The sequence below is a fragment of the Falco rusticolus genome, chromosome 2 (assembly GCF_015220075.1).
Source record: "Falco rusticolus isolate bFalRus1 chromosome 2, bFalRus1.pri, whole genome shotgun sequence".
Lineage (NCBI taxonomy): Eukaryota > Metazoa > Chordata > Aves > Falconiformes > Falconidae > Falco > Falco rusticolus.
The window spans coordinates 10199075-10218756 of NC_051188.1; the positions used below are offsets into that span (position 1 = coordinate 10199075).

At 38.7% G+C, this 19682-nt stretch overlaps 1 long non-coding RNA gene across 1 annotated transcript in view; it reads right to left on the reverse strand.

The window, feature by feature from the left end:
* Positions 1 to 337: 337 nt before the first annotated feature.
* Positions 338 to 19682, reverse strand: part of LOC119143822 — a 30197-nt gene continuing 10852 nt past the window's right edge. Inside the window, exons 4-5 of the long non-coding RNA XR_005102834.1 lie at positions 10259 to 10478; positions 338 to 374 (exon numbers count right to left, since the gene is read on the reverse strand). This is a non-coding gene — a long non-coding RNA (uncharacterized LOC119143822). The remainder of the gene's footprint in view (positions 375 to 10258; positions 10479 to 19682) is intronic.

The window sequence follows — 19682 nt, forward strand, 5'->3', positions numbered from 1 at the left end:
TAACCTTTCTTGTCCTCCACATGCCTCAAGATGACCTCCAGGATGAGCTGTTCCCTCACCTTTCCAGGGATGGAGGTGAGGCTGTCCGGCCTGTAGTTTCCTAAGTCCGTCTTCCTGCCCTTTTTGAAGACTGTAGTGACATTGTCTTTCCTCCAGTCCTCAGGCACCTCTCCTGTCCTCCATGACCTTCCAAAGATGATGGAGAGTGGCTTGGCAATAACATCTGCCTGCTCCCTCCGCACCCACGGGTGCATCCCATCAGGACCCATGGATTTGTGGGTGTCAAGTTTGCTTAAGTGATCTTTATCCTTTCTCCAGACTTTCACTTGCTGCCAGAGTCTGGGATTCCTGAGGGCTGGCCTTGGCTGCAAAGACTAAAGCAAAGAAGGTAAAAGGCAGTAAAGACTGAAGCTAACTTTAAGATAAGTGGTGAAGTGCAATACAATGAAATCAAATCAAGCCTATTGAGATTTTCAAAACTTCTATTCTTATATCCTGCATTTATTGAGAAAATACATGGTGCTGCTTGTAGTTTGAGATTGCCATGGCTGATTGGTATGACCCAGAAAACAAAACATTTCTAAAATGCATCTGCTGAAAAGTGCGTCTTCAGAGAAAAGAATAGCGCTGCAGGGTGCCCTGCTTACTTTGTCTTATTGACATTATGTCAGATCTGGTCAAAAGACAAGCAAAATCATCATTTTTCTAACCACTGCCACTGTAGGCTCACTGTGGAAGCTAACAGCCAAAATATGATCTTCCTGGCCCATGAATCAATAGCAGCAATAAAGCATTTTCAGGTCATACGCGTCTCTCAGTTGTACCCGTATAATTCCATTGTGAGAAAGATTCATTTACATCCGAGAAACACTGCTGCTACTGTTTCACTGAAATAACTGGAATTCAAGGGAATTACACTAATTCACCTTGTGGATTATGAATCCCTTCTCTTTCACTGGAAGGCTCAAAGGCTGAGTTGAGTGCATTCCCCTGGTAGACTTGCACAGGATTTGAGAGGACAGCCTATTCTTTATAAACCTTATAAACCATTGCATGACATCGCACTGTTCTTCCATGTTCATTGCTTTTCCCAGCATATGCTCATGTCTTGTGAAGGGTCGCCTATATAAATCCCTCACTGATCTTGCAGGCTTGGTCACAACCAACTTGTGCTTTGAAGTTACCAAAGAAAAAGTGCTGGAAAAGTGCATGGTATTAATAGGTGCTACCATGAGGCTAATCAAACCATATGGATTGGTATATTACTGTCATCTGAGACATTTGCAGCAGCAGTAGCTGAAAGGTTTTGTCCATACAAGCCTGGCATGAAAATTAATGGATTACAAATCAGTCACTCCAAAAGACCCCATTTTATTTTAACATCCACACTCTGGAAGAAACTCAGAGTAACTTCAGGAAATCCTCAAATCAATATGTATAGCAGCTACCTTCCATTTCTCAGCAAAAGGGAAAAGGGATTTGCTGAAAATACATTCCTCTTTCATTGGCTCTATGAGACCTCTGTTCTCTGATAACGGGATGAAATGAATTTCAGAGTTACAATTAGATTTTGATTCTGCAGAAGTGAACTTTAGTATATTGATAGCAATTAACTCCTCCTGACAGTTAGAATAAAGCGCAGAGACAAATGATGTCATACCTGTTAAACAAAAGGTCAGATTCAAACTACAACTTAAGTACCAGATAAGGATTCCAAGCAGTATTCAGCTGCATACGCTCCAAATTTCAATCCTGGAAAGCCCGATCAGCTGCCTCTTAACACTGGCAGCTGAACTCTGGAAGACCCCACTTCTCATGTCCCTTGGATACCCCTAGTCACACCAAAGGATCTCAGGTGGGTACATGACTCACTAACCCCCTGGATAAAGTGCTCATGGGAGAGACATCGGGCTTTTGTCTCAGTTTTGTGGTTGTACTGGCATTAGCTGTTACTGGCTGAATCACAGAGAGTCTCAGAGCAAGGACCTGGTCTGTAGCTCAGGATTTCGGCTGCTCTCCAGGACTGTGATTTCAACAGCCTCAGGCAGGTGTTGACATTAAACCCAAACCTTCTATTTCCAGAGGAAGTTTTCTAACCGTTGGCTGCCAGATTAAAGAGGGATGCTACAGTCACTTCTAACTCCTGTGTTTTGAAATGAAACTGAGCCATGATCTGTCCGCAGAAGAGCACAGGAGAAAAGCACTGCAAAGGAGAAAAGCTTCTTCCTCAGGAGTGACCCCTACATCTGTTGGGAGAACCAATCTTACCTACCTGAGAGAGGGATGTTACAATAAATCCCAGCCCTCTGCAATCCACTTTGTGCTTGTCTGGACCGCCCCTGGCCCAGGTGTGTCCCTGTCTGGGAAACACTACAATGCATCAGGACCCTGGGGACTCTAGTTCTTACTATTCAACAAGTTAGATAAATCACTTTTCCCACCCTGTCTTCTGATTCGCTATCTGGAAAATAGGTATAATGATGCTACTCCACTAGTTAAGTGTAATGAGGACTATCGCTGGAGAGCTTTGTCTAAAGAGCTAGGTGGTGTTATACATATGTACGTTATATATGTATGGTACTATATATATGTGTAATGTTTTACGAAACACTTCACAGTGAAGTACTGTTCTGGATGGCATTAGAGTGGTTTTGTACATAATATTTTCTATTAGTAGTATATGTGTGGTATAATGTGAATTTATTATCTTACTAGTTTTAATGTAAAATGCACTCATTTTACAGAAGAAAAAAAAAAAGACATCTGTACTTGATTGTTGGATTGTCAGATAGGCCATTCCTCCCAAGTTATGTTTCCCCCCCCTCTGCAATTTCAATTGTAATTCAAATTGTCAGTCTACAAAAAGAAACACCGCTTTTCTCAATATTTGCTCCTGACCACAGTGAAAGCAGAAAGTATTAAAAATTTTATGAGAAAGCATATTATGATGCTCCAAGCTGGCTTGCCTGGACAAAAGAATTCCAAAGAGAATTGTTATGCTTTAAATAAAATTTCAGTATTTTCTTTGTTAATTAAAACCAAACCATGGGATGACACTTTGGCTGATATAAACTGAGATTATTGTGCATTATACCATGTTAAGGTTTCACTCTGGGACTCTTCTATTCACTTGTACATGCAAGAGACATTTCAAATGAATGTATTCCTTCATAGTAGAAATGTATTTAAAAGTAAAAAATGTGTCATGTTTTCTCAGATTATTTCTAATTGTCCTCAACTTGTCTCAAAGGAATTCCATTTAAGAATCCATAGTTTATTTATAGCTCTTAAGGATTATAAAATGTTGTTTAATTATATGTAATAGGTGTACTGGTGCTTTAGGTATAACAATTAATTATAAAATATTTATGTTATCTCACATTATGGATTTTAAGCAGATTCACTATTTTAATGCTATTTTTGCCTTTAACTTTTTTCTTTTGTACAGACAGAATAATCCTCAACAGATAAGAGTGGTAATACTATTACTTATAAATTTTATTATTGTTGTTGTTATTATTACTACTACTACCACTAACTACTACTTGTAAAAATTATTTCGATTTCTGTTTATCAATGGCCCTGCACTAAACCAGCAACATTTGTCTCAGGGAAAAGCAAATTACATGGAGAATCTAATTATTTTTTAATTGGTAAAATGATTTCTGTGTCTGTCACATCTGGTTTCGAGGCTAGATTATTCAGGTTTTCTGTTTTATTCTCTCTGTCTTCTCACATTTACTTTTTAAATGTACTTCTTACTTCTCTGCTATGCTTTCTTTCCTTGTGCTATCTTTATTTACTTTCTTGTTTCTTGTCTGCTTAGCTAGAAGACCTAAAGAAATCACAAGATGGTACAGTCTGACTGCAGCCCCTTGCTTAGATCTTTTAAATCCACCTTTCTGTATAGAACTGAGAAGAGAAATTTAATTAAACTTCTACAGCTTTCCTTAATCTGGAGTATCAGACAGGTGTAACACCAATCCTTGAGCCTCTGACAGCCAGAACATTTTTGGCTTCTGCAGAGAACAAGCTAATAATTTAAGCATTTCACTTCCTGCCCACGCCCCACCCCCCCCCCCCCTTTTTTTTTTTTAATATCTCTCTCTTTCTATGCATTCTTTTGTCTGTTTAGAAATGTTGATGAATCCAGATTTGCAGAATTTTTCATGGACTGATGACTACTTGCCCGTAAAGAATAAGCTAAACACGCACATCCATAAGATGTGTCTCATCTCATTTTTAACGTATAAACTTTAGATCATTTAGACATAAGTTGGCTCTAGGTTTCTTCTATAGCTGATGAAAAGATATAGGCACTTCCATAAAGTGTTGTTCTTCTTTCTTACTGGATCTCCCTTTTCATGACTATTGCTCTCTAGGATCTCATCTGAGTGTGTATGTAATCAGGGCATGGATGTTGTGTTCACCACTCTCTGGTCCCCTGTGAAATCTATGAATACTATTCAAGAGAAAAGACAAAAACAGATAACCTGAGAAACTCGATTTGTTATAGTTGCTATAGACACAGAATCACCTGTCTTTCATCCATTTGAGACCATGTGTCTGTAACAGCAGTTCATTAGCCTTGATGTACGTGCTTCCTAGCAGCCAGCAACAAGACCATGCTCTGACCCTCCAGTCCACTGCCTTGGCCTGATTTCTTTCCATATAGATGAATTTCTTTCTTCCTTTCAAAAACAGGGTGGTCTTGACCAAATTACCAGCTGCAAAAGGTCCCTTGCTGTTCCCTGGCCACTCCTACATACTGCCTGGAGGAGTGTTAGGTAGCTTGAGTCAAAAAAAAAAATGCTGAAAGCAGCCTGACATTTAAGCTATTGGGATGATCCTAGGTCAAGATTTGAGCCATGTTCTAATCCTGCCTTATTTGCTACTGTTTATTTAGCTTTAGGACTCTACAGGAACTATTTATTTATATTTTCTCATCACGCAGTCTTTATGTACAAGTTAACATTTTCAAAGACACAGCACAGGGAAAGGAAAACATGTGAAGAACTGTGGACTGCATTTACTGGGAACAGAACTCAGCCAAAGAAGAATAGTGATGCATACAGAAGGTCAAGATATGATGTCTATATGGGCAGGAAATATGGCTTCAGATTTGCATAGATCTTTTCTGAAACAGAAATGTAAAAATATAACTGCTCCTGACTGTGTGCTTTCTCTTGATGGCAAACAGGAGCCTGTAAAACTCTCAACTGTGGACCCAAAATGTTTGTACCAATAAATGGAAACTCTCTTGCTGCTATTACCAGATCTACTTTTATCAATTGTTTAACTGCTTTGCAGTTCATTCTGACACTTTCTATTGTGTAGCTGAGATATATTTGCTAACATTCTTGATGCCTTTCCTTAGCTGAATTTTGACCATCCTTTCCACTTTTTTGTTTGCAGTTTTCTAAACTAAGAGTTCTTTAAATTGTTTGGTTATGCAGGTCTATTAAATATTACTCTCATTCAAGCAGCTCTTTCCTCTTTCTTTCTGAGCTGGTCTATGACATAATGTAACAAGGGGAAAAAACCTGTCATGAACTATAGCCATATGGACAAGCAGCTAATTTGTCCACTATTTTGTTTTGAAGAGGAAGCAATTTGCAGTCCAGGTGATAATGAAAGACAGGTGATAATGGGCAGCAGCTTATATTTAGAGACTTGTGTGAGTTTCTGAGGTCCTGTGGTCTAGCACTTCTGTGCATTTAAATTCTCTTAGGTCATGTTTCTCCATCATTGTGCATCTTATGGACATTTACCTGCAAAACTATCCTGTAAGTGGCAGATGGCAAACCGCAAAATCATAAGGACCTCTCTCTCTGCGGCATGCCATGCTTTGTCCTTACTTCGCTCCAAAATTTGGAAAGTGTATAATCATATTAGTAAAGCAGTCCAGTTGGGCTACACAGCTTCCCTGAGAGATCCAGATTAATTACTTGGAGTGTACTGTCACTGCTGTTGTTTCACCACTCAGGCTACTGCCTTTGCATGGAATTGCTTCAGGCACACAAGCTTGCTCAGAACTGACTCGTATACACATAGCAAGGCAGTGTGCCACGAATCTTAACTATTCCTGGAGTGGTTTGCTCAGTATGATGTAAAAACTGTCTGTCTGGGATGGGAACTGAGCTCACAGTCTGTCGCTCCGGCCACAATACCACGCACATGAGTCTATCCACCCTTGATTTTTTAGGTGTTGAGTGTGGAAAAGAAAATCAAATCTACCTGGAGATTTTATATAATTGATATTTTATATTCTGATCTCTGCCTCAATGTATCTAATTTCTACCAAACACCAACAAACGAATTTCCTGCCATTAAAACTTGGGAGTGGGTCTGATGTTCTTGCTGATGGCCTTTAAACAAGACAGATATGAAATCAATAAAAGGTTTCTTTTCTCTAAGTGAGGCTAGGATAAAGTGTCACTACAATTCACAAATCTTCACCACCTTTTCAGCTCAGACATGTCCCATCAGTGGTAAAACAAAAGCAAATGGAACAGAAGTATCTACTTTTCTGAGAGATCAGCAAGATGATTTAGTCATTTAGACATTTAATCTGAAAAGGTAAAGGTCTTTGTACACTTTTTCACTTATCCATCAGTAAATTAGAGGTAAAAGTATTGGTAATGATAGATTTACCCCAGTAGAAGTCCTTGATGTGCCTGAAGAGGATCCACATTGTATTCTGATCTTGTTTACTTTTTCATCCTATTTTTTATGTAGGTATTTCTGAAATGTCAACTTTCAGGCCTTAGAACAAAACAATTGAAGTTTCTTCCCCATGGAGGAATGACAGGCATATTTTTATATTTACTGTTATTGAGAATAAACTATTCTCTTTTCCATTATGCAAATCGATCCAGAAATAATTAGGGAGTATGGTAATGTTATATGCAAATCCCAGCACTACCAATTTGTGAGATGTTCCTATTTTATGTCATAGCAAAGAGCCTTTGACTTTCAAAGCACATAAATACAGTATGCTTTGTGGAGTTAGGAGGAAACAACCCCAAATGACGCACTCAGTTACTTTCCTAACAAAATAAAAGCAAGGAAAGTTGCCTTACAATTCTCTCAGTTTTATTTTTTGATAATAACAGTAACAGACAAGAATAGATCTTCTGGGACATCTTCTCTCATTTCCTGGTATCACAGGTTGCCATGCCAAATACTCCTTTTCCACTAACTAGTAGAGAATGAGCTTTTGCTGTCACATCTTCCTTTAAAAGGTTCCTCATAAAATCTTTATACTACAGATCTTCACAGTTTTTAGAAAAAGTTGGTTCCAGTCAGGTGGACAACTTCAAGTTGGCATAAAAATTTATTTGCTTCTTTCCTGATTTATTTATGGAAGGAAAGCAATCAAAACTCTCTAAGCTTCTATTTTTCTGTGCTGAACAAAGTAAGCTGTTTTTATCTTGCAGTTATATTCTTTCTGAATTTCTTAACTTCTCTTCCAGTCCTTCTTGAATATGGAGGGATGAAAATTTTGTCCAGAATACCAGCAGGAATCTTTAGTGCCTTGTTGGTTGGCTGTAGCAGTTTCTGGAAATAGTGTTCTAACATAACTTGCAGTCATTACCTTCTGGTTATAGTGCTATCATTGTGGTTGAACCTCACCTTTAATTGCACAAAGGTTATTTTTATAACTCATGAGAGTCTTAAAACAAAGTGGCAAACCCTGGGTGCCAAGCTTTGGATGAAGAAGGTCTATGTCATGTATATATCACGAAAAATGTCCAGAGGATGTGATTCCAGTGTGGGGGCTGATCAGGACCATGGCTATGTGAGGTCTCTCTATAACTAACCATGGTGCATAAAATGCACAGTTAAGTAAATGTCCCAAGGTTAGAGATTCAGTGAGAGGCACTGAAGAATCAGAAAAGATGCTATGAAAATGATAGCTTGAAAGATGTGAATCTCTCATATGTAGGCCTGAAAAGTAGGGAGCAAAAAGGTGGATTAGAGTCATCCTTTCCAGTTTTCCTCCATCCTTGTGTGAAGTGGAGTGAGAAAAAACATAAAAATCAGGCTCACACTGTTCACACACTTGAGATCTACCAGGGTTGGCATCCTTATCAGCATTGCTTTTTTCTGAGCGTACATAATTCATATAATTTTTTTGTCAAATCCAGAGTCCCTGAAGGATTTTAAAAACTTAAAAAACCACTTTTTAAAAACTTACATGAACTCAGATTTGCATTTCCCATTTCACTCTTCCTCTCTAAGTACAGTTCAGTAATTCAGACCCATTTGAGTGATATAAAATACATTTTAGAACCAGCAAGTTAATTATGCTAGAGGCGGATATCTCAGAAAAGTAGAAAAGATGGAGGAAAAAATAACTTAGATTTGACTCACTAGCATGTAGTCCATATGTTACAAAGGAGCTGTAATTTTTAAACAAACTTTAATAATAAAGTCCCTCCTACTGAAGTAGCTCAGTTTAATGTCAAATAAAGCACAGTGAAATAACTTCTTTAAGTTTGGTGAAACGAAAAATTGGGGTGGGAAAATACTATGTACAGCTAAGTCCAAAAATATTTTTCAGATTTTTCTGCCACAATGCTAAATAAAAACAAATGAAAAATACATTTTGCTGTTAAGTGAACCTGACGTGTTTTGCTTTGTGTTGAATTTTTAACCTATTTGTCTAACTTTAATTTTCTTTTGATTTCAGTCACTGTTTGTATGAGTCATGTTTTTCTGAAATAAGCTCTAGAAATTTCAATGACCACTAAGCAGTGCTTCCCCTTCATAATCTTCTGAGATGAGACACAGTTCAGAACATCCAAGTAAGGTTCATCTCAGTCTTGGCAAATACCTTTTCCCCCATCTTTTAATGGTCATGAGATTCCCTGCTGAAGCAGCACATGTAACCTAGCTCTTATGCTTACAGCTAGAGAGAAGCCTTTCAAACTCAACTGCTAATAGTGCCACTTACTGCATCTGTGATCTTGGGGCGTTTACTTAACTGTGTATTTCAAACTGTTTGTATCTAAAAGGGTGAGTGCTAGTTACTGTCACTGAGGCCTTGTTATATTTGCAAATGAGATTTCCACATTCCCACAAGGAATTTAACTGCTTACTCCAGTTGATTTCAAGGGAAGGCCAGGATTTAATTCCTTTAGACATTTCTGAAAATTCTGTCCTACTTAATTAATATCCATTCAGAACTTTGAACATATTAAAAATGTGTATAAATGTGAAGTATTCTTGCTGTTCATGAAATATCCATGCAGCAGATTGAAAGGCATTTGAGTGATCAGGCATTGGAAGTCAGGCATTTTTTACAATCAATTTACATACTGAAATAAAAGTAGAAATCACAATAAATACAGACTGAGACAGTTCAAGCAGCTATGGTTGCACTAGTACTCAAAAGCAGTGAGGGTTTAGCTGATATGGGAAAAGTGGGCATTTGGACTTAACGAAATTCAGTTTTAAGATTATGTACCAAAAAACCAAAGAAAAATCTGAGTTCCTAAATTCCTCTATAGTGACTAAATAATGTTTTTAGTTTTTCTCAAAAGTGCTGCATCACCCTCATTTCCCAAATGTATCAGTAGAAGATGTTGAATGCTCAGCACTGCTGAAAAATCATGTCACCTTTTTAGAAGATTGTGGGATGGACTTTCAAAATAGCTTAACATGAAATTGTGAAAGCATATAGAGAGTGGAAACACACAGGAAGTGGAAGCAAGGACAGGTAACCTGGAAGGAATACAGAAATGTCTAATCATCAAAGGGCCAAACGTAGGAAAACTAAAGCGCAGCTGGAACTGAATCTAGCCAGGCATGTCAATGGCAACAAAAGCTTCTGCAAGTACATAGCTGACAAAAGGAAGACTAGGGAAAATGTGGGCCCACTGCTCAAGAAGAGGGAGGAGCTGGTTACACAGGACATGGAAAAGGCCGAATACCTTCTTTGCCTTGGTCTTTAATAGCAAGACCGGACTTCTGGAATCCCAGGTCCCAAAGACCAGAGAGAAAGGCTGGAGCAAGGACAACGTTCAGTCGAAAATAACCAGGCTAGGGAATACTTAAGCAACTTGGACATGGGCCCTGATACAATATACCCAAGAGTGCTGAGGGAGCTGGCAGATGTCATTACAAAGCCAGTGGATAATGTTTGATCAATCATGATGACTAGGACAAGTGTCCAAAGTCTGGCAAGTGTCACTCTTATCCTCACAAAGGGCAAGAAGGAGTACACAGAGAACTATGGGATGGTCAGCCTCACCTTGACCTCTGGGAAATTCGAGGCTGAAAAACCATTTCCAGACACAAGGACAGGAAAATCATCAGGAATAATCATCATGCATTCACCAAGGGGAAGAGTCCTGCTTGACTCTTGTCAAGTCCTGCTTGACTTGGACTCTAGGTGGCCTTGCTTGACATCCAGATGTCCCTTCCGACATCAATCATTCTGTGATTCTGTGATTCTGAGAAGCCATGTCTCTCTGTATAAGGAGAAGTAGATTGCTTTAAAAAATTTGCCTTAACATTTAGAGTTCAGAAAGCAACTGTTTTAATGTTTGATGGTAAATCAAAATCTCATTATATAAATGTATGGTTTGGGGTACAGTGAAACACCTCCTTCAAGATAATATTTTATCCTCCACAAATATAAATCTATGCATATTAAATCTTGAAATGTTTCAAAATGAGCAATTCCAATATTTGGGAAATATTTTTTTTTTTAATTTCCATTTAAAAGTGCTGCAGGGTCATTTTTTTATCTGAATCCAGGTAAGAAGTCAACAGCTGCTCTTAATTTTTAAATACATAACTTTTACTGAGAACCTTAAGAAAGACAGTAATATTCTATTTGGGTTAATCCAGCAGCTGTTAGATGTCAGTATTGTCCCATGGAAGTCCAATTGGAAGTAGATTTCTCTGGCTGTAAGCAAGATAGCTCTTCAACTGTGAAGTTTGGAAGAGCTAGCTGTTGATGTTCAGCACCTCATCTATTAACAAGAGACTTTAAATTACATACTCAGTGGAGCAGTAATCATTAGAGCAGACTTAAGATGCACAATAGAGATTTAATTTCATTGGAACTGTTCCTAATGAAATTCTGCATGGTGCAGGCTATTTAAATTACATTTTTGGGTGGGCCAAAAAAAAGGTATAAAGAAAAAAGCAGTGTTGTCTTAAAATATTTGTTAAGATTCCTTTCAAAAATTCAAATCAGATATGATATGTAGGTTGGGCAGTCCAATTTTTTTTTTCAACAGAATAATATATTTAACCTTTATGTTTCTCTCATGTATGTGATTTTCTACTATCTGTATATAATGAAAAGTCTTTTTTTCCTAAGCTTTGAACACTGCTTCATAATACCCTGGGGAGTTCTGCAAGGTTATTAAATCCATTGCTTTGTCACAAGTTACTAGAGGCTACACTAACTCTCTCCTGTGTTTGGAAAGCTACTATAATATTTCTGGTCCTCAGCAATGAATAATGTGATCAGTACCTTAGGGAACGCAAACAAAAACATTAGTAAAGTACATTTTCCAATATTTAAGAGGGTAAGCCAATCCTCAAAACAAAGTTGCATGTTCTTGAACACTGTCTAATAACATTAACCTGAAATCACTTGATTTAATTGCCCTGTTAAGCAGTTTATTGCATTACTTATGGGATAATAGAATGAGTTCAAAGTGGGTTCATTGCATTATCTTATAAACAATGTAGCACATCATTAAACAGGATGATAGAAATCAACGTATTTTATAAGAAACAATTATGAAGGCTCATGTAAAGCCGCTAATGTGAATAGTAGAAAGACCTCACTGTGACAAGGGAAAAAAGGCCTTTGCAGGGATAAAAAAGACAAAGCAATGTCAAACTGTAATTCCCTCCCCAGAATCAGATTAGAAGAACAATTCTTCAGAATTGTTAGTTTCCCTCTAGTCTGATACGCTGCCCTTAAGTCTTCACCCAGAAGTATACTGAAATCTCTTGCTTGGTTTATGTATAACATTTGCAAACAGGTATCTTCTCAGTTCTATTCTTAGTACATTTAGCACAGATGTGTGACAATCCTTTAAGCAGCTAACTTGAAAACTTGCGGTGATCTATTTTGACTTGTTTGTCCACAGAGACTACAAGTAGAAATGTTTGGGAGAGGCCAAAGAGAGAGGACAGCTGATCCAATCTGCTCTGGAAGAAGGAATTTCACGTTGTCCGAGGGAACCGGCGATGCAGAGAGAAATACTGGTTCTATATCACCTTAGTGCCTGGTCTACCTGCCCTTGCTTGCTACAACGTCTTCACAGTTGTTTTGGTATATCCCTGGGAATTTAACAGGCAAGTGTATGAATGAGGCATCCAGTTTTTTTCTCAATCCCTTCGGAAATGAGAACAGATCAAAGCACTGGTATACCCTTCCAGAGATCAGATCCAAAGTGAGAATGGTTCAGTGATTCTAAATGATCTGTAAAGCATTTGCTTGCTGAGCTCCAGTGTGAAGGTGATGGAGGGAGAGAATCCAGGAGATGTCAGACCCCCCTGGCTGAATGCCTGTCCTGTATTAGGAACATTTCATGCTCCACCTTTCAATAACTGCTGCAGTGCTGCCCATCTCACTCACACTGTGTGCACTGGCATTTCCATGTACACTTGAGGGGGGTTTAACTAATCAAAGCAATTTTCAGAGTGGAGAACTAGGAGATAAGTGATTAGCTCCAGCTATCTGCTTCTTCCCTGGTTTGCAACCCAGCTGGGCAGTGCAGAAACTTCAGGGTCTAATTTGGCTAAAGTGCATTTATATCTGGCACAAGTGAGGTAAAAAATGGTATCAGGGAGCTGTTGCCTCATGGCTGCAGTGAAAACGTACTCTGTGTTCCTCCTAGTAAACTATAAATTTATTCCCTCAGAGCTCTTAGACACATTTCAAGAAATTTTAATAAAGCTTCTCTCCAATGCATTATTTTTTTTTTTTTTCAGAAAATTCTTAGGTGGGAGGAATGAGCTCCAATCAAAAAGATTTGGCTAGAAATAATGCCAGTAGCATTTGTCTGAAGGTTGGGTATGGTATGAGTAACAAAATCTCTCTACACCACAGATGTTTTCCAGAAAAGATATCTCATATGATGAGAGCTGCACAGTCTTGTTCACTGAAGCCATGGTTTATTGGCTATAAATGTTTATGAGAGTGTTCAGCGTGAGGAAACTGTTTGGTTTCACATACACTACTTGCAGGACCATCAGATAACAGCTTTTATTTACTAGTTCAATAATGTAACCTTAAACAAAGTGTCCTGATCTCCTGTGACTAATCTACCCTGCTTTGTATCTCCCTCTGAGTTTTATCCTCTGAACAGATTTGTAGTTTTAGTTAGCCTCAGTTTCAAGAGTCATCTATCCTGATCCTGCAGGAGGTAAATGCGATCTCCTCCATTCTCCTGCAGTGGATGCTGGAAGCATTCCCTGACCTATCTGTGTGATCCTGTTAGGTCTCAAACATAGCCATGCTACTATTTGGAAATTGTTAGTACAAGAGAGATAAATGATGCTACTGCTATTCACATTTCTGCTTTTTTTCTGAACATAAAGAATATCTGAAGTAGGTAGATGAACACTTTCAGTTTATTCCATGGGCTGAAGAATCAAACGTTAGGAAAAAGGGGGTACTTCACACATACATATACATATACATATAGATTACCCATATATATGCATGGCAAGTCCAAGACTTCTGGGATTTATCAGATTATCTGTGCCTTTGTAAATGCAGGATTTGAGCATAGCATGAAGCCTGATAGATGATATATCATGGGGTTTTTTTCATAATTACCCATATTGGAAACCCTAAAATTATCTTACCAAAATGACAAATTCTTGGTAGAGTATAAGCTCAGAACAGATGCTGACCTGATCAGTAAAAACCTTGTCATATTAAGAGAGTACATGTTAATGTAGTCACTGAACAGGCAAGTATATCTTGCCTACTCCCATTCCTATGGGGATTCAGTTTGGAAGCAATCCTTTTGGGAACCAGGAGGCTTTCCTTTCTTGTCTTTACCCTTCTGCCCCCCAAAAAACTATGTTCAGAAGAAAGGCACTGAAACAAGGAGCCCATGACGTACTTGCTTTTGAAAGAGCTTGCGGCTTTAACTTTTGTTACAAACCTCCCTTGGAGAGTTCTGTGAAAGTGATGCTAAATTGATAGGGAAGCCCGGCCTCAAAGAAGCTAATACCAAAGTGCCCTTTATGAGAGTGGGGCAAAGATTTTACTGTCTGTAGTAATAGTCAAAACCTTTGTACTGACACCTTTACAGCTCAAAAAAGATACAGACTATTACTGTACTGTATTTTACCACTTATTTAGAATGAACTAGTAGTTGCTTGAAAAAAAAGTAGCATTGGTCTTAGCTTGCTTCTTTGAAGTCAGTGATTTGACTTCAGCTTTTCCAATGGGGAATACTCTGGAAAGGTTTGACATGTTCCCAGAGAAAGAAACTTCTAGTAGCAGCAGGTTAAAAAATAACAGCAACATCGAGTCTGAGCAACAGCATTGGCTTTGAAATTGCTCTTCTTTTCTGCTGTTGTCTGGAAGGAAATAATCTGACAAATTCAATAAATTTCCTTTTTATTGATGTATTTCTTTATTTTTATTTTTAGAACACAATTTCATTAGGTGAATCAGGCTTCCATTTTCTGCTTTTAGCCTCCATATTTGGCAAGATATATTAAATAAAGTTTTGAAAGCATTTCATCGTTAAAAGGCTAACACAATAGTATGGTTTTTAGAGTATCCAGAAATTAAACAATTGTAAATGGACAAAATTGATATCAGATTCTACTGTTCCATTTTCATGCAAATCTGCTGAAGGATTTCAGAGCAACCTTTCCTGAGACTGGAGTGTAAGAGCTGCCATGCTGGGTCAGACAATTTTTCTAGCTGTATCTTGTCTCAGACAGCGGTCAGCAGTGGGTGCTTAGGAGAATAATATAAAGATATTAACTTATTAAACTGAAACGTCTGAAGCTGTCTTATCTGTGTCATATCATAAGACTATGAAGCTGCTCCTGAGCTGCCATTGTGCACAGCTTGGAATAGTAATATAAAGCAATACTTATTGCGGCTTGCCGTAGCGGGGTTGCAGTTCTCAAGAGGAGCTCAGTGCAAACACCTCTCAAATATACTCTAGCACTGGGACAGCTCAAGCAGCAGGAGGCAGTAACCACCTCACTTCTTCAAACCTGCCTTTTCAATATGCTAAAATCTGGGTAAACTTATAGAGATCCTTCACTGAAAGATGCCCTGCCAGCTCCTAGGACACACAGCTGTCCTGGGCTGGAGACTATAAGTGGAGCTGCAATTTGTCAGTTCAAGCTTTTATCAACACAAAAGCCTGCTTATTCATCATATCATAATACAAAGGGAATATTGGCTTACAGTCCACCTGAATATATTGAAGATTGAATGCCACAGTTTATCTTTAGAACAGATAGAGCTGTATTAGCCCTAGGGAGGCCAAGGCAAAGGGAAAAGCTAATTGGAGTAAGATAGTGCCAGTAGTTTTCTCATTATTCTTTGTGAGCAGGAATGGAATTATGCAACATGTCCATGTGATATACCTAATGAATATTTTTTCTGAGGAGCATCTTTCGTCCAAACTTCACCTTTCCACATTTTACAGGAGATAAACTTGCTACATTTCTATAATTTGTGCCAGCCAGAACAATTAAAGCCCCTTACAAGCCTTAATGAATTAAGCTTTTTGCATTTCAGCATGAAGAGGAAGATGACAGAGGAAAATTACCATAGTTACATAAACGAAGCACCTCTGTGAATGTTACACTGGGCATTTTAACAGGCAGCAGAGGTGAAAATTACATTTTTCAGCATCTATAGTACTGATAGTCTGGATTCTGTGGGAAAAAAAGATATGAAAGTGAAGATTATCTCAAGGGCAAAAAATAGAGAAATCTCTCTTGTCCTGTGTATGTTAGATGGTATGTTGGAAAAACTGTACTTAAAGCCCAAGCAGCAAATTGGAAAATTACTTGATATCTGGAAAAAAAAAATCATATTATCACTGGAAGAGTGAAACTCAGCCTTCCACAGAACAAACAGTTGCTTTATCCAGTTCAGTGGCTTATGAAAAACTGATACATAAGCTTTATAATAGACTTAATATTTTTGAGGTTGCCTGATCTCATATGGTTTGTGCAGAAAGACATCAGAGTAGAAGCTTATAGTGCCCAACACTACTCCCATTCACAAAGCCCAGATGAAAAGGGATTTGCATGGAGGCAGTAGGCAGGTTAAGAGCGAGGATGAATCTTCCTTTCAACTTGCAAGCAGGGAGTGAGGTAATTTGCACTTTCTAACCATAATCTATGAACTATTCTACAACAGCCCTGCTAATACAAGCATGTGTCCTGTGAGAGTATGGGTACACAGCTCACTCCAGCATCATAAGCAACAAATTCTTGTGGATACAGCATCTTTCCCTGTATCCCTTAACTCATATGGGCTGCTGAAATGCTGCATTTCTCATGTGTTTCCTTCCAGCTGTCCCTGGTCATGCAGAGAGCTGCAGGATCTGGGTAACAGGCTTTGAGAATGCCAGCTGTGAAATGAAGGAGAGAGAGCAGGGGTTGCTTCATGCTAACCGTTTTCCCTACTTTTTTTTTTTTTTTTAAATAATTATTGCTTTCATGCTGTGACTGTAGCATGTGGAGAATGAGATAACTGAGCATATTGACCTCTTGTAAACTTTTATACAGTCAATATTTATATATGCACAAAGATATATGAATATGCATACAGATATGTTAGCGAATGTAGTTAAATGCATGCGTGTAGATCAATGTATTCATTCACTAATGACCTAAAAGGATAATGGGCAGTAACTGTCTGGTCCCACTGCATCAGACACTCCAGTCCCAGAAAATCACTGACATACATATAAACACGTATGGTCCCTCCTTAGTGTTCAGATCCTTGTTAAGTCCTGACCACCAAATGACTGGATAATTCATGTGTATAACACAAAGAATTAACATAGACAAGTATCAAATCTGCCGTACATGCACGTAGCTGTTGGTCTTGTCTTGTAGTAGCATAGATGATCCAGGACCTCTGGATAGAAACAAAGTTTTATGTGAGAAAAGTACTTTTCTGCATATTCATTCCAAGCTCATTCTATGGGCATTTGAAAGGCTTCTTACTTTTATCAGCAGTAACATGTGCAGTTGTATAAACCTGCACTAGCAGGTTTCTTGTTAGCCCACAGCAGCCTCATTTTTAAATGAGCTCTACTTCCTCAGGAGGTGCATTTGAAGCTAATGTACTTAAAAATTTACTTCAAGTGAGAAAAAAAAGATCCTTCTGTGGTAAAACAATGGTGCAAGCAGAGACCTTGTCTTTTTTCTTTTTGTACATGCTGGAAAGTTTGAGGCTGGATCCCATTAGGTGATCAACCACAAGCTGATGCAGCTTAATATTTCTCATCATTCTGGCTTTCCTGGCTCCTCAGGCACCTGCTCCCTGAAGATTCAGGTAGAGAGAGATTCAGATAGGACACGTGGAAAATTACCTCTCAATTCTCAAAAATGGAAGTCCTGTGAATAGTGCCCTTCAGGAAAGAATTGTTCCTGCTTTTCAGAAGCACATTTTTTTTCTGGAAAAATCCCCATGTGACCCAAGTAATAAATATTTTTTTAGGGAAGAAAATTTTATTTTCCAGTCATCTTTAGTCCTTTGCCATTCCCTACAGTTTCTATGTGACATCAAGAACAAAACCATGACAAGACACTGGAAAGTCTAAAAAATCCAGTCTGCTTCTACTAGAGGAAAATTCCAGTGGGGAAAAAGCCAGAGTCCTTTCCACTTCTGCTCCCATCTACTCTGTGAATCTCAGGGGATTTTGAAACATATGGAATTTCTTCAACAACATTTTTCAACCAATGCTTGTTACCATCTTGCTTACTAAAACATTGAAATGACACACTGTTTTTTAATATTAATGAGAACACCACTGCAGTAACGGGATGATTTTAGATCTTGGACTTTAACATGGAAAACAGACATCTTAGTGAAAAAGAATGTACAAGTGTAGGTTTTGGGGAAGGAATTACAAGTTTTGTGTGTGAAAGAGAAAGGGACAGATAGGAGTTGGGAAAAGGCAGAGAAATTTGGGAGGCAAGCCCTTAGCAGTCAGATTTCAGGAGAAAAGAAATGGCTTATCCTATCAGGTATGCGTATACATGTTCATTTGGATGGGAGCTATGCACATGTCAGTCACAAGATGGTCAGGTGCTTTTGTTTAAACCTTAAGTAAACTTGGACCTTGCTTTAAGTTAGAAATGTCTGGCCAGATAGTGCATATTCCTCTCTCTGGCCTTCAAAGCCATCAGACTTTGAGGCCAAAAATGAACAAAGGAACATCTAATGGCCTCATGCATAACTCAGAACTTATGGCTGACCTATTTTAAATCCTATGTTTCTTTTTGGTTTTGAACAAGTTCATATATTTTTGAGAAGCAACTGGTCCTGATTTTTATTTTTGCAGTGCTAAGCCTATAGAACCCTAAGTAAATTGTGTCAGTGATTCTGAAGACACGTGTGTCTGCCAGCTGCTTGCTTTTGCCCTCAGCTGCTATCTTCCAGGCCAGTGGTGTCTTCTGATCTCAGGTGTTCCTGAGTTTCTCCTTTACAGATCCAGTGTTCACTGTATTTCGTGGGATATGGTGAGATATAAAAGTTTGGCCACAACCCTACCATGACACAGTTCAACGCTTCATCACCTTGAATGACGTTCGTGTCTTTGGAAAGAGCAAAGCCCTTTCACAGGATGTTTCAGATGGTAGGGAACTGAACTACCCCCTTATAAACATGCCTCTACCGCCCTGGCTATAGAGGGTCTCTGAAGAAGTTACGCTTCTAATATAGCTGTCTCAAAGATCTAAGGTTAGGTGAGATTAAGCTCATCTAAAAGTGCTTATGAGCAGACGGATGCCCCCAGATGCGCACCCCTCAGTCCTCCCCGAGCTGGTGAGATAGGCAGTAGCTGTATGTTGGAGGCGATGTAGTTACATTACCACAGGCTGTTTCCGATCTAATGAGCCTACCTTTCAGCCGGGTTTATTAGCTGGACACCAGCCATCACACTAATGGCTTGGGATAGGAGCTTGCTCACATCTGGCTATCTCCATGAGGGCAGAAAAGGTCTCCTCTCCTGCCCATGTGGAAATGCTCAGAAACACACAAGTGGCTTTTGGGTACTCTTCCAAAATCCATTATCATTTTGTCCAGCTCATTAATTTAACCATGTTTGCTATTTGCCTCAGCTTCTTGTTGGTGGTGGTGGTGCTGTTTACACACTTAAAACAACTGCAGGGTTCTTTCCAAATGGCTGCAAGGCTCTTAGAGGAAGACCTGTAACAGAGGGTAACTGGTACAACTGACACTTTAAATTGCACAGCTTTCACTAACACAGGATGTGCTCTGGACATGCATTGCAGTTCCAGTAGTGACTAAGTTCTTTAATTCATTAGATGGATGTTTACCGTGGTAAATTAAAAGTGCTACAGCTTTACTGGGATGCTTACTATCCAAGCAATATTTTTGTCAGTAACAGAAAAAGCCTGATTTCTCACTATGATGCCATTTCAAAAAAGTGAAACCTTTTTGACCCAAAGTAATC